This window comes from Lactuca saligna, chromosome 2, assembly GCF_052625555.1.
Source record: "Lactuca saligna cultivar CGN05327 chromosome 2, ASM5262555v1, whole genome shotgun sequence".
Classification (NCBI taxonomy): domain Eukaryota; kingdom Viridiplantae; phylum Streptophyta; class Magnoliopsida; order Asterales; family Asteraceae; genus Lactuca; species Lactuca saligna.
In genome coordinates, this window is record NC_136418.1 from 182,637,306 (window position 1) to 182,652,704 (window position 15,399).

Genomic DNA, 15,399 nt, shown 5'->3' on the forward strand with positions numbered 1-15,399 from the left:
GGTTTGGGCTCGAGTAATCATGGAATGTGTGTTGGTATTTGAAGGGCGATAGTGAGAGGTGGAAGGACATGCCTGTTTGGCACGAGAGTTTACTGTAGCGTTTTGATAATTGGAAGTAGTAGGAGTAGGTGAGGATGTGTTGTGGGAGGGTACAATAGGACTTGGGCTGGGAGAAATAGGAGTGTGAGGTGGTGAAGGCGGAAGGGTAGAGGACAAAGAATTTGCTAATTAAAGAACTGTAGGATCAATACAAGATTGGGGGCGAAGGCGAAGATGGGATGGGAGGAGTGGGAGACAAACTGGTGGAAAACGGGAAAACATCCTCGTTGAAAAGTACATGTCTTGCAATGTATATGCGAGAAGAAGGTTGATGGTAACACAAATATCCCTTGTGAGAGGCACTGTACCCAATAAATACACATGGTAAGGATCTAAAATCAATTTTATGTGGATTATAAGGTCTGAGAAATGGGTAGCAGAGACATCTAAAAGTTTTCAGAAATGCATAATCGGGAATTTTAGAATATAATTTTTGGTAGGGTGAGTGATAATTTAGAACAGGAGTTATGGTGCGATTGTGAAGGTAAGTTGCGGTTTTAAACGCATGTTCCCAGAAGGTATGAGGAAGAGATGAATGAGCCAGGAGAGTAAGACCTTTCTCCACAATGACTCGATTGCGCCGCTTGACTGCCCCGTTTTGTTCCTGGGTATGGGGACAAGAAATGCGATGGTTAATGTCGTGTGTCGAGAGATAGGTAGAAACACTATGATATTCACCTCCCCAATTAGACTGTAGACTTTTGATGGTAGTATTGAATTGAGTTTGTATCATTTTATGAAATTGGATAAAAGTGGGGAGAACTTGAGATTTTTGAGATAAGAAATAAATCCACACATATTTTGTGTAATCATCAATAAACAAAACAAAATATTGGTTTCCATTTATTGAAAAATGTGGGGAGGGACCCATACATCAGAATAAACTAAATCAAAAGGTTTTAAAGATGCAACATGAGAAGCAGTGAGTGAAAACCAGTGGCTCTTTCCAAGCTGACAAGAATCATAGATAGTAGGGAAGGCATTTGAGGAAGTTGGAAGCTTGAATAAAGACAATAGGCGCTTGAGAAGAGGTGCATGGGGATGAGCAAGTCTCTTGTACCAGCCATGAAGAGAAGTACGAACGCGAGTGAGTGCGATGAGAGGAGGTGAATTGTTGGATAATGTGGTGGGGGAGGCTGGAACACGATAGAGACCATCCTTAATGTCCCATGTTAGAAGAGCAATGATTATGCCAAAATTGTAAATATACATTATTTTCTTTACTCAGTTTAGAGACACTGAGCAAGCGTTTGGTTATTATGGGAACAACCAAAACAGTCGACAATTTAAGATGATGCAGAGTAGATGAACCAATATGTGAAATAGAAAGTTGATTACCGTTGCCCACTTGAAGTTTATCAGGGCCATGATATTCATCAGCTACTATCATGTATAGAAGATTCGGGGTGATATGATATGTGGCACCTGTATCGAAATACCAGTTTGGATCGATTGCATTAGAAGAACCGAAGTGTTGAGCAACGTGGGCTTGATGAGTCTGAGAATCGAGGGGATTGGGCTTCCGAGACGGATAATCCACCAGGTTGGATTGTTGCCAGCAATCCACTACTTCGTGTCCCGGCTTGTTGCACAATTGGCAATGGGGTTGGCAGCGTCGGGAATCAGAAAAACGAGATCTAGAGGAAGAGCTGAATGAAGAACCGGAACCGGTGGAAGAGGTGGGTCGTTGCGGAGCACAATTGACTTGTAGAGCAAGTGGAACGGAAACATTTGGAGCCTGAGGAGGAATAGCAAGTTGTCGGTTGTGTTCTTGTTCCAGTCGTGCTTCCTCTTGGAGAAGAATCCCAATTAGGTTATCAACATTTGAGTCGTCATCCTTAACCATATAAGCTGTTGTGAATGGGCCGTAAGAGGAATCAAGGCCACTAAGAATGTGCCCAATCAAGTCTTCGTTTGAGATTGGGGAAAGATTTTCCGCTAGAGAGTCGGCGATAGCCCGTTTTTGTTCAAGATATTCGAGCATGGTCATAGCCCCTTTAGACAGGCGTTGTAGCTTAAGCTTGAGAGACATACATCGGGCCTTCGTGTGGGACTGAAATGTTCGATCAATAGCGGACCAAGTATTACGAGGTGGTAGCACAGGCAACAATGGCTAATGCTCGTTCAGATAAGGTAGATTTCAGCCACAATAGTACAAATCAGTCTCTTTTCTTCCATAATAGAAAGTCTGGGTTAGGTTCAGAGGTGGGAGGGTCGGTGGCAAGAGTAACAGGAAGAGTTGCAGCAAGGGGATTTTGGGCGAGGATGAAGGATTCGAGGTCGAAAGTTTCTAGGGCAGACACAATTGTGGTGCGCCATAAGCAGTAGTTTTATGTAGCTAATTTGATGTTAATGGTGGGTATTTGGAAGGTGGAGTTTGTAGCGAGACCAGGAATAAGTTGATTGTTAGCCAAGGGTAGGAAGAAGACGATGGAAAAAAAAGTTACAAGGCTCTGAATACCACGTAAACTAATGAACACTAAGAGTTCTTGTATTGAAGAATGAATAATAACATTTACATGAGTTGGTATAAATACAAAGAAATATAACTGATTCCTAGATACAAGCATTAGACCCGATATAAGAGTATGACTAGAACCAAGACTATACATACGCGCTCTTATAATAGAGAGTACCGTTATTAATTCAGGAGGTTCTTTGACCTATGTTTCCTGTCTTTGTCGGGGAGTAATTATATGGCTCCTTATAAGAAAAAAAAGGAAGGGTGATTCATTATAATTGACCTATGTTTACGCCCGGTTGATTATTAGGTTCACTCCGGGTTTAAAATGGTTTTGGTGAAAATATATAGCTATTACATGGTGAATTATTAAATAATAGTTTTATCCGTGTGGTTGAATCAATTAAATTATAAACGACTATTGGGTTTTAGAAAAAATAGTTACCAAGTCTATTCTTGTTCCATCCACCGGTTTGGTCCAAGTTGTAAAACCACGCTACAAAGTGACCGGTAATATTTCAAATGTTACATTTAAAAAAAATCCCAAGTTTGGAGTTAGAATGTTAAAAAATTGATGTGGGGATGCATGGTGTGTGAGGTTTTGGCTAGAAAATGTCGTTGGTCCCCAGGTTTTGCATACCAGTGGGTTCGGAAGGGTGTGGTTTAGTGGGTTCGTGATCATTTCCAACCCACATCTCTCTTTTTCTCTTATATGCTTTAATACCGCTACCACATGTTTCGGTACTTGTATAGTAGGATTTTAATTATTGTTTAGGATTTCAATTATTAAATAAATAATTGTTTTAATATTTTTTTTAAACGCAACTAAGAGGAATTTATTGTGCATTGAGTTGAAAAAGATGGAAGATATATATAAAAGAAGAAAACTAATATAATACCTATGTGGCAAAAAGGTTGAGAGCAACTTCAACCATAACCTCAAAATAAGACTAAAATGATGTTGTTTTAACATAAAAATACAAGTTCCAATCCAACCATACCTTAAAAGTTTTATATCAAAAACATATTTTATATATTTTACTAATAAATAATGTTTATAAATTATTAATAATTAGTTTTTAATTAAAACCCATGTTCATCCTAAAAAGGAATGGGCTTACAGCCACACGTTTTCACAGCCTCAATATTTGATTTAATATCATCAGAATGCAAGGATGAACATTATCCCACTAAATTTATGTGTTGCTATAGCAGAACACAATAATATCGGCCAAAATAATGGACGATTGGAGCCATTTAGTCCTGCAATACAGAAAAATGTAGGTCGGTTAGAGAAACTCTGAGAGAGAATGACTCCTCACCCTTTGGGGAAAAAGGTTGAAAATATACAAATATTAGGGCTTTTGCCTAATTTTCTACATAGTTAATTTACGTAACATTTTTTTTTTTTTTTTTTATCAATCTTTAAGGAAAGATGTGTCCATAATAAATTACGTTTTCTGAAACAAGTTATTCCACAAGCAAAACATCCTTACTCGAGTAAAAAGACAAGACTCTTTTAGTCTAAACATATTAGGATCCGATCTATATTGTAACAATGAATTTACACTCGAATAAGAAATAAATGGGTGAACGTGAAACCGACCATCCATTTAAATCTTTTTTCTGGAACAATGTGTTAGACAGCTAAGAAAGTAGCAATTGTGTACTTCAATTTCATACTAAGAAATGATTTTAACTGATTTCTCTTTGTAACCGCAAATGTGTCGACTAGCCTTTTTCCTTACCAATTTCCTTGAATAGTTATAATTCAAACGTCTTAAGATTTTACATTATGTGCATTCATGAAAAAAGACAAACGGGTCCACCAACTTTATCATAATATTGGAATCACTATATCAGAGGGTAAGACAGCATAGACGATGGTCCAGTGCCTCCAAATTTCCGGGGCCTATTTTTACATATCTACTTATATTATTTTAAAAATAAAAAAGTTTTTGGTATTAAGTCATTGCAGGCAGAGACAAAAAAAAGATCTGGTTTTTTTTTGCTCGGGCTTCGAATCGGCTTGAATCGGCTCTATCTCTATAAAAAAAAACATCATATGTTTGTAAACTATCGTCTCTAGCACATTTTTGCGAACATATCCATGAAATTGAATCACCATCAAGCATCATCAAAATTGTTTCATTGAAATTAACATATGTTTGATTCAACAAAGTGCTAAATAAAACTCCGACTTTAAGTAATTATTTGACTCGTAATTATAATGTTAAACATAGTCCAAGTGTCTCAAGCGGAAAAGGATCAAGTTTGGAAATGTTTATTCTACCAAATACCAATAAAATTATGTTATCCACATAAAAAAATGGCTAATAGACATCGGCAATTCCAACATTTACTTTTGTTGGGGTACTTTTGAATCTTTTCAAAAACATAAACAGCTTTTTAAGTAAACTTTAAAATTAGTAAGGTATTCATATGTAATTTTGTTTAGTCATTGGGGGCATGTGCCCCCCTCTAAAGCCTAAGATCCGTCAATGCTAATAGACCTTTCTTGACCTTCGTTACACCTTAGTTACCAAATTTAAGTCTATATATTGTGCTAAGTATGAACAATGTATTTTGTGTTTCATTAGACTCATAATATATGTTAGAGTAAATTACTGAAATCGTCCCTGTGATTTGGTTAAAATTGCATGTTTGGTCCCTAACTTTTTTTGGACTCGGATCGTCCCTGTGGTTTGATTTTGTTGCGTTTTTCGTCTATGCGGTTTGATTTTGTTGCATTTTTCATCCCTTACATACATAAATTTAAGGACCAAACATGCATTTTTTTACCAAACCATAGGGACGAAAACGCAACAAAATCAAACCACAGGAACGATTCGAGTGCAAAAAAAAATTAGGAACCAAATGTGCAATTTTGACTAAACCACATGGACGATTTCAATAATTTACTCTATATGTTATTAAACATAATCTAAGTATTTAAAATGGAAAATAAAAGTTTTTGAAAGGTTTATACATACAAAATCATGTTGTTAATATGATAATAACATAATCTAAGTATTTAAACGATATAAACTTCTTTGAGGGGAATCTAGTGTGGATGCTTATGCCATAGATAATAACTGATAAATCCCATTGATAGCATCTAATACGAAAATAACAACACTATATTATTGAAGTTATTATTCGAAATTCTATGAATGTAGGAGTCATAGGAGTTTCCTTTCTCTACAAATTTCCTTAGTGTATCGTCTCAAGTGTTGGATTAGGTGTTTAAGCTAATAACTAAATTAATATAATCCTGAATTATTAGCAAAGTCCTTTTGGGTTGCCCTCAAACCTAGTAATTAACTGGAATGTTTTTTTGGAGAGAGATACTGATTTATTAATTTATTATATGATTAATAAATTAATTAGAAATCAAAATAAATAATTTATTAATATATTATGAGAATAATATATTAATTAGAAATAGTATTGTTTTATTAAAAATTAATCAGAACTTAATTGAAAGTAATTGGATTAATTAAAAGTAGAAGGACTAATGGTGACAATCTTTAAAAATTGAATATTGACAAGTTATAGAATCTCCCATAGAGGGGACAGTTTCTAGAGGAGGTTATAGAGGTAATCTTGGGTTATAAGGAAGCTTAGAATGCCTTAGGGAGGAAACAAGATGATTAGGGTTATCTAAAAGGAACATGTCTTATCCACTACTGTCTTAATACCTATCTAAACCCCCTAAGGATTTACAATTTTCGGCACCCATTTTTTCAAGAGAGAAATCCGAAAATTATCCTTCTTCTCCTCTCTCCTCTTTAGCTTCCAATTGCTAGGGTTTGGGTGTGAGCTATTAGAAGCACGAGACTTCTGGTGCTTGCTTTCTTAAGACCAATCAAGAAAGATTTATGCTTATTTGCTATAATAAACAAAAGGTATGTATTTTTCTAATAATCCTTTTTTAATTTCAAAAGTAGTAATGTACTTCTAGGTTTTTTGATATTCAATTGTTAGTTGCAAATCATAGTAAGAACATATATCCTTTAGGTTGCATGTGAACTTAGGGTTTAAGTTTTTCCGCCAAACTAGGATTTTTGTAACCTATAAAACCCTTCAATGGTATCAGATCCATTGTTTTTGTTGATCTTGGATAAAGTTGAATAGATCAAAATTAGGGTTTATAGAAGCTAAACCCTAAGAAGGCAATTCAAATATCACTAGGGTTCTTCAAACCCTCTCCTCCACCCTCATATTTTTTATTTTAGCAAGGGTTTTAGAAACCCTAGCCTCCTTTGCCCATTTTCAAAAAATTAAGGAGCCCCCTTTTAGGGTTTACATTGTTTCCTTATTTGTTATTTTAAAAGCCTTAAAATGTGAACAATTAAAACCCGATAAACCTCTCTTGTATGGAGGAGGGTTGTTAGCCGAACGAATTTGATAGAACATAATTGATGGGTTTTGGTCATAAGACATCCTATGTGCTCATACAAACCATAATGCTTGGATCTAGGTTTCTCTATTGTACATGCTTTGAATCCAAGACTATAAACTCTAATTCTAACATATGGAAATCGACATTAACATATAATTAGGTTTAAGAACATACCTTGATTGTTATGTAGCAATAACAATCCCAATTCCCCTTGTATTGACTTTGGAATGCTTAGAGTCACAAGTGTCACTCCTCTAATGGTTCACAAACACCATAAGCAAGAGGATGAAGAGGAGAGAGATTGGAGGCTGCCAAAAACGTGTGTAAACCCTTCCAAGAAGCTTTGCCACGTTTTTGAGCCTTAAGGGGTCTTTATATAGTTGGGCTATTAGGGTTATCTAACAAGGAAACCCTAATTTGGATGCTTAAGCCCTAAGCAACCCATAGACTCCTTTAATTAAGCCCATGGACGATTTCCTTATGGGTTTCCCATTAGAATTCGTCCATCCCTTAATACAAGGCAATCCATGGCCCAAATTGCAATTATCTTATAATTACAATTCCAGTCCCTTAAGTTCAATTAATCTCTTTTAGTCACAAAACTAATTACTAATTAATTATTGACTAATATTAATTAAACAATATGATTTCTCCTTTAATATATTATTCCCATAATATATTAATAAATCATATTTAATCCTTACTCTCCATAATTCATCCTATCAAGTTGCTTTGGTGAAGGCAACCCAAAAGGACCATGCACCATCGGGTCAAGTACATACCAAAATAGTTATGGACTTAGACACTAATCCAACAGTCTCCCACTTGGATAAGTCTAACAACTATTCTGCGTATGACTTCAGATCCTGATCTGCAATCGTAGCTTTCCAAAGCTGCTGTCAACTCTGATCATATCAGATACGCGTGTCCTTAGATAAGGGATCATATATTCCTCCATTCTAGATATCGTATGAGATATGATTTCTAATCATTCTCTTTGTACTATATCTCGATTTCCGACTTATGATGACAGACTAATTGAACAAATCAAATTAGCCCTAGCCCGGCCGAGCATTTACGTATGTCATCACTAAACCATCGAGGGGCCCAAAGATATCGCTTTTATTCTTTGAATAAAAGGAACGGATAAACTTTGATACAATGCTTGCTTGCACTCACTCACCGAATTACACACAACAATATGTTTTATAACACCAAGTTACTAGTGCGTTTACATATTATCAATGTGCAACCGATTTGCAAGATACAACTCACACATCTCGGTTTCAAGAATATAAGATGTTATCGTCTCACTAATCACTCGAGATAGTGATCCAAGTGAGCGTGGGTTTAATCCAATGCTCAAATCATATTCATAAGCACTCATGAACGTTGCAGCAAACATTTGCTTATGTCTAATACTCTTCTAGACAATCCACACACCAATTCACGACAGTCTTCATTCATATCTACTTCCAACATATGAACGACTGTGACCCGTTTGAATAATTCGATTATTCTTAATAAACTCAATTATTCTGGAAGTCAAAACATGCAAGGTGCAACACAAGAATAATACTAATCCCATATGGCCTCAAACCTTTGAGTATAAACAAAACACATTTTATTTATCACCATATCGATTACTCATTATTTGTCGTTTCGGGTAATCAACTTCTTACTTGAATTCCAACACTTGTCCCATGCTCCTAGCATGCACACAATGTTTACCTATGGTTATTACTTTTGTGAAATAGACAAATTGAACACGTTTCCAATCCTTCTCATTTTACAACTCCAAATCCATTTTTTTTAAGTGTAAGAATATCAAATTCTTGTTACTTATAGAGAATACTAGATTCTAACACTTTATGCAACGATCCTTTTGTAATGTCACTGCACCAAAGTCTCAAAGACTATTGCCAATGATATTACAAAGTCCTCTAACGTAGATTGTAACAAGACAATTCGTTAGATATGATGTCTCTCACTCAAAGTACATTCCTTTGAACATCCTTTTGCATAAAAGTTTCTAATCTAGACATAGATTTTCAATATTTACTTCCCAATATGGACACGCTTCCATATGTTCCATATGACAACTCATTTCTTAATAGAATCTTATCTATTCGTAATGATGTCGATATTGTCCATCCAATATGGAAACATTTCCATAATTTCCAATACTATACTTCCAACTACTCACAAGCGACCAATCCTCGTCGAACTTTGGATTGTCCTTTGATAGTTGTTTAATTATTTTAGTCAAAACCAATTCTAGTCTCTTTTCCCTCAAAATGCGCTAGACATTTGGAAAATTTTAAATGGTAAAACATTAAATCATTTGCAATCGATCCTGTACTCGAAGCGTATGGGACATGATGCACAATGTTTTATTTGCTATGTTCTCAAAATTCGAATTGTGAAGAGGAATGCCGTAATCATAATCGAAATTTTAAGAACACACTATGTACCCTTGACTAAATTTATTAACATTCCACAACCTAATCCTTTAGATTTGAAATGAAGCATAATATTCTCTCCCTTAATTATAGCAAAACAACTTTTCAACTCTTATAACTTTGCAAAGTATGACTCTTGTTTTCTATAATTAATATTGCCAACTATGCAATACATGCCTTAATAATCATACAATCATAACATTTATGCTCCCACTATCATGATGATTATTATAAAACATAACACTTATGCTCCCACTAGCTTCGACATGTATTCATAAACATCTTAACTTTCAGAAAAACAATACTTATTGAATTTCTTAAGTTCATGTTTCTAATACTTAGTGCTTTGATAATCTTTTATCAAGGCTTCTTGAACTTGTACACCTTTGCCTTTGATAGTTGATATGTGTGTCTAAACAATTAAGACTAATTGCCAAACTTCACAATTCAAATTATGGAAAGGGATACCGTAACCATGATTGAATTCGAGAATGCAATTTTACAATCACTATCTTTTAAAATCTTTCTTAGTGAAAGCATTTCCTCACAATTATTTTCATGAAGGAGGAAATCTTATGACACTTAGATTTAAACGGTGTATGTGTTCCTATCCATGTGAATTTGTTAAAACTAAAGTTTACGACAAATTCAAACTCATATGGATCGAACTTCCTTAATCTTGATTTCTTGCCTTATGGTAGCACAGCTGCCCACCACGTCTTCCAAGTAGTTAAGCAGCTCACCTTTTCCTATCAATGTACTTTCCATTGATCAAGGTCCTTGCCTTTTATGCATTCAAATGAGAACTCATAGGACTCACATGCATAATTAACTTGATTGGATTGGCACAGAAACAAAATAATGTCAACACGCTAGGTTGTAAACCTCAACTCGTGTGCTAGTGATAATCGATAAGGTTTATTTGATTTGTTCTTGAAACCTTTCAAGACCATTAAGACTCCCACGGACTCCTTGACATATAAGATTCTTTTGTCAATAAACATTTCTTGACAAACAAATATTCAAGAGTTAGTGTAGTTTTTATCAAAACACTTCACAATTGGTCCTAGTTGGTCTTTTGTCTTATCCAAGACATCACAACTTTCCACATTTGATGAATGTTATAAACCTTTAATACTTTTCACTCAATGTCACAATCTAGACTTTAAGACTTGTTTTGGAACGAAGTATGATTGTCTTCTTGATTTGACCATTTCATCAATCTTTGATTCCTCTTCTTGGACATACAATTGTACCAAGACTCACTTAGAGGATCAATTGAGATATGGTTCTTAATCATTAAGACCTATCATAAAGCATAAAAGCTACTCTCCCTTCTTCTTAGAATGGAGAAACTCTTATCTTTCTGCCTATTTGATTCTTCTTATTCGTTTTGCTATTGATCTAAACCCTTTAATCAATTCAAAATTATACTTAATCTTGTAAGTGTAATCATATTTACTAAACTTTTGGTGAATCATGACGAATATATTTGTTACTCTTATGGTGAACTTGATCAACACACAACTTTGTGTACTCGATCTCCTAGTCCTTCACTTGACACTTTGTCAATGAATTAGTCCAATTTCCAAATACGAAATTTCTCATTCATCATGCAACCAAGTTGCATGATTCCAAGTTTCTGTCCAATTGAAACTTGGGCGATGAGAAACTCTCCCTATTTGGTAAATTCTCGACATTTCCATAAATAACATAACTAAGAATCATATCCATTCGTTGTAGAAATATGCAAACATCAATTTTCACATAACGATTTCATTGCAAGGAAGTAAACAAATAAGTCAAACAAAATTTATTTTATTTATAAAAGCAGCGGAAAAACATTTGTCCTTTACAATGCAAAATCTATTGAAAACTATGTAAAAAGAAAATTTCTAACAACTCTATCATAACTATCTAAGCTCAAAATCCAATCTTCAAGTCCATGCGATCGAGATCCATCACTTGTGATTAGATTCATCTTGCTCTCTTATCAAGCTTCCTTTCTTTTCACCGATCCTTCAAAACATTCAAATGCAATCTTATCACATCATGTATTAAGAATCAATGAATAGGAACTTAATGGAGTTAGATAGTGGATTCTTACCTAAAGCGTAGTCATACTTTTGACTCTCCCATCTCTTAGATCTCTTAGGTAAATAGGGAAACTTCGTCTCCAATGCCCCTTCTCTTGGCAATAAAAGCAAATTGACTCTTTTGGAACAACACATGGAACTACTTCAGACATCGCCTTTCTCTTATGATCAAACTTTTCGATCATTGCATGTCTTTCATTGCCATTGTCTATATCCATAGAAGTCTTGAAGGCAGATTCACCAATCAACTTTGCTTTTCTATTGCACCAAACCATTTCTGATTCAGTAGCAACAAGCATATAGGTGAGATCCATAAGGGTCACGTCGCGGTTCACCATATAGTACTCTCTTACGAACTCACTATATGAGTTAGGAAGTGATTGAAGAACCCAATCAACAACCATCGCTTTACCGACAACAGATCCCATCATTCTTAATCTATCAATGTGTGACTTCATCCCTAAGACGTGTGCACACACCGACTTGCCCTCTTTATGTTTACTTGCCAAAAGGGCTTGAGTGATATTGAACTTTTCAATTTTACAATCTTGTGGGTTAGGGAGAATAATTGGAGGAGGAGGAGGAAGTGAAGCATGATTTCTTGTTCCTTGATCGAATCGTGGAATATCATCTTCATGTGGAATGCTTGTTCCACGGGATTTGGGAAGACCATAGTTGTCGAACATTGACATCGGGAGAAAAACGAATTCAAGTTAGTTGATTGATTGAGTCCTTGGTAAATCACCCAAATGAAATTCCAAGGCTAGGACCCAACACAATATCCTACAACTCAGGAGAGAGATGCCGTAACCCAAATTGCAGAACATTTGAAGGTAAGTGAATGACGATTCACTAGTTTCCACCATGAAAAACGAAAAAGAAATTTAAGTTTTAAATCTATGAAAACTCCTAGATCCTTTGAGATTCATTGAACATTTCAATGGCATGTTTAAATCTCGATATGCCCCTCTTGTTTGTGACTGGGATGCCGAGGATCACAAAGCGGGTGTGAATAACCATGCAAACTACATGGTGCCCTCACATGTTACAATCACCTATTCGATGTGCCGGTAAACCACACACGCTCCACCGAACTATGACAAACATTGAGTCACCCTTTGCAACCTTTGCTTAGAACCATTTAGTGTGCCGGTAAACCACACACGCTCCACTAACGTCTTCGCAAGGGCACAAAGTGTAATTTCATGGAATTGCATCAATTCACTTTTGCCTAAGTAACTAAGATTGGGAATTTGAAAAACATTTAGTTACTTTGTATTTCATTATACTTATAATGGAAGGTTTCGTCCTATCCTACCCGTTCGGCTAACGACGCTCCACTAGTCAAGAGTGCGGTGGGTAAGAGTGGATACCCATTCAATCGCCATTTTATAGGCAATTTCCTTAAACACCCCTTATAGACCAGCTTCGTGAATGAGGCCTACTAACGGTAAGACTGACTTTTACTCATACATATATATAATGTTAGACTTTTAATGTTATATATAGTATAGGGTGTATTTTATACTTTTAAAATACTATATGGTTAACTTTAACAATTACACTTTTAATTCAATTAAAAGGTTAACCTAAACTTTTATGGATTTATTAAATCTCTTTTAATTATACTCCTTAATTAATTAATAAAACCATAAGGGTGTGATTTGAACTTTTCAAAACATTACTAGGGTTTTAGAATTTAACATTTCTAATTAAACCTTTTAATCAACTTTTAAATTCCAAACTTGAGGGCAAGTTTTGAAACATTTCAAAACATTAGGGTTTTAACTATTTAAATTTCAAAACAACAAAACTTTTGGGGTTCAAATTTAAACTATAAAACCTAAAGGGATAAATTGAAACTATTTCACAAGATAATTCAAATCTAAATTACAAATAATCAAACTTTATCTAATAAAACAAGTGATTATCTAAATTTTGACAATTATCTTCTATTTAGGTAAGGATAATCACATAATAATGAAAAAATTCGGATTTTATCACAAAAACTAGTTTATGGTAATTATCCAAAACCAAAACAGGAAGAAAATCGCGAAAACGAGCTGTCAGATACTTTGACTCGTCGAGTCAGGGCTTGGACTCGTCGAGTTCAGCTGACTCGGCGAGTTCACCAAGTGACTCGGCGAGTCAAACCTTCAAAACTCAAAAAAAAAAAATCAATTTTCAGTGCTTATTACGATCAAATATGCATCAATACAATAGAAACCAATCAAGGTTCTGATACCACTGATGGGTTTTGGTCATAAGACATCCTATGTGCTCATACAAACCCTAATGCTTGGATCTAGGTTTCTCTATTGTACATGCTTTGAATCCAAGACTATAAACTCTAATTCTAACATATGGAAATCGACATGAACATATAATTAGGCTTAAGAACATACCTTGATTGTTATGTAGCAATAACAATCCCAATTCCCCTTGTATTGACTTTGGAATGCTTAGAGTCACAAGTGTCACTCCTCTAATGGTTCACAAACACCATAAGCAAGAGGATGAAGAGGAGAGAGATTGGAGGCTGCCAAAAACGTGTGTAAACCCTTCCAAGAAGCTTTGCCACATTTTTGAGCCTTAAGGGGTCTTTATATAGTTGGGCTATTAGGGTTATCTAACAAGGAAACCCTAATTTGGATGCTTAAGCCCTAAGCAACCCATAGACTCCTTTAATTAAGCCCATGGACGATTTCCTTATGGGTTTCCCATTAGAATTCGTCCATCCCTTAATACAAGGCAATCCATGGCCCAAATTGCAATTATCTTATAATTACAATTCCAGTCCCTTAAGTTCAATTAATCTCTTTTAGTCACAAAACTAATTACTAATTAATTATTGACTAATATTAATTAAACAATATGATTTCTCCTTTAATATATTATTCCCATAATATATTAATAAATCATATTTAATCCTTACTCTCCATAATTCATCCTATCAAGTTGCTTTGGTGAAGGCAACCCAAAAGGACCATGCACCATCGGGTCAAGTACATACCAAAATAGTTATGGACTTAGACACTAATCCAACAATAATCTCATTAATAAGTATGCTAATCCATAAAGTTGTACATTATACTTTATATGTAGTTAGTGGAGCATGTGTGGTTAACTGACACACTAATAGTGACTATAAAGAGTAATAAAGGGAATCTCGAAAATTATCATTGTTAATGGAGCACATATGGTTAACCGACACATTAATTGGAGATAATAAATGACAAAGAGAGTGTCAAGCATATTTGTATAGTTATTCACATCTTGTTTGTGATCCTCGGCATCTCAATAATAAATAGAAGAGCATAATCTGAGATTAAACATGCCATTGATAAGAATTAATGAATCTCAAAAGATCTACGAATTTCACAATTCGAAATTGGAGAATTGCTTTTACATATCTTTCATAAATTCACAATAAGATTACGACATCCATCTTCTTAGTTGTGAAATGTTATATTGGATCCTAGCCTTAAATATTAATTATGGGTTTAAATATTAAGGATTTATATAATCTAACTAAAACTTATTTTTCTCTATAGATGTCTACTTCTGGTGATGCTTAAGTTCTCAAAGCTCTACCCACAACTTTTCACTCCTCTCGATCATGTCTAAGGTGACATTGGATGACACTGACTACAATGATTGGATGCAAAACATTAATATGGCTCTTCGATACGAGGGTAACGAGTATGTCATTGAGAAACAACTCGTTAAGTTCAATGACGTCACTACTACTCTTGAAGAAATAGCCTCCTATAAGAAACACTATGACGACGCGACTAAGGTTGCTTAAATCATGGTTGCCGCCATGATTCCAGAGTTGCAAGAGTTCTATGAGGACTACTGACCGTTTGAGATGAA